The sequence below is a fragment of the Hylaeus volcanicus genome, chromosome 7 (assembly GCF_026283585.1).
Source record: "Hylaeus volcanicus isolate JK05 chromosome 7, UHH_iyHylVolc1.0_haploid, whole genome shotgun sequence".
NCBI classification, from domain to species: domain Eukaryota; kingdom Metazoa; phylum Arthropoda; class Insecta; order Hymenoptera; family Colletidae; genus Hylaeus; species Hylaeus volcanicus.
The window spans coordinates 7,856,987-7,858,671 of record NC_071982.1 but is presented as its reverse complement, the minus strand read 5'-3'; positions in this window follow the sequence as shown (position 1 = coordinate 7,858,671).

Here is a 1,685-nt window from a genome sequence, read left to right as displayed (position 1 = left end):
AGAGTCCACCAAAAACTACACCAAACCTATTCAGACAGTATATGCAGTATTAATGGTATTCAATATTGCAGAGTTCATCAAAAACTACACCAAACATACTCAGACAGTATCTACATTAACTATATTCAATATTGCAGACCCCACGAAAAACTACAGCAAACCTACTCAGACAGTATTTTCGTGTAGACAGTATGTACATTAACAGTATTCAATATTGCTGCCCCTCTAAAAACTACCCCTAAATCTACTCAGACAGTAGATGTCGAGCCTGATGCTATGATGTTCCTCCACGTTAAAAAAAAAAGTTGGATATTATGTATTCACTGAGATCGATGCGAAAAACCACTTTTTGAACCATTTCAGTTTTTGAGCCCCTGGAGAGTGGGAGTAGTTAAAGGTCAAGATGACCACCATTGTCCGCCATTGTAATGGCCAGGTCAAGGGTTTACCTATGATAAAAAAAATCCTCCTGATCGGAGGGTGCCCTATTTTCTTAATTCCATCCACAATCTCTATCTTTCCATTTTCCATTTAAAAAAAAGAACAAAAAAGAAAAAATATACTTGTCGAATCGACTAACCTCCTCCTTTTCGAAGTCGGTTGAAAGCTCACTACAACAATTCGTGGAACATCTTTTCACTCATAAAATACGAATAGTATACGTATAGTGTTCGCAGTCATCCCGACGGCAAGTCGAGCATCATCCCTATCGACCCGAGCTTGCAGAGACTATCGATCGCCGGGATTCCCATGGTATTCGAGGCATCGTTTACCACGAGTCAAAGACGTTCTCACCGTGTGGCCCACAGAGTCCATATCGAGGCACCGAGATGCCATTAAAATATGGGGGCACGCACGATACGCATCTGCCTACCTTTATGCGCAATTACGAGGAAGCTGGCATTGCACCCCGATGCACCGATCACTGCGAAGCCCGCGAAGAGACGTTCTTCTATTTCGTCCCACTTCATGGGGGCTCATTCACTCGGGATCCACGGTATCTTGTGGGAATTTTTGTCCGCGGCATACGGGAACGAAATATTTGACCACGATCCAGCGTGTTTGCCCACGGCTATTTGCCACGCCACGATTCACAGTGATCCGGATGCGCAAAATCCAATTTCCAAACTATTCACATTCTCTAATCGATTTATTGAAATTTATAGTGTGTTAAAAATCTAAAGTGCCAATATATTATGCACGAAAAAATGAATTATTAATTCAACGAATAGGAACGAATTATTAAATCAATAAGAAAAATTCTTTTTCATAATATTAATACGATATATCATATAATATGAATATCACAGATTATTGTGTTTTGTAATTCATCAGTCAAGTGTCTATTGCCACGAATGCTAAGCTTAGATTCATTTCGGAGACGAGATCTCTAATTTGAGATCTGGAAAGTAGGCCACATTTCGGGCAATCATTTTATTGACACTTCGAGTTCCAAAGGAATTAAACCTATTCAGACAGTATGTGCATTAATGATATTTAATATTGCAGCCCCCACTATACACTATACCAAACCTATTCAGACAGTATGTGCATTAATGGTATTCAATATTGCAGCCACAATCAAAAAGTACCCCAAACATACTCAGACAGTATATACATTAATGGTATTCAACATTGCAGCCCCCACTAAAAACTATACCAAACCTATTCAGACAGTATGTGCA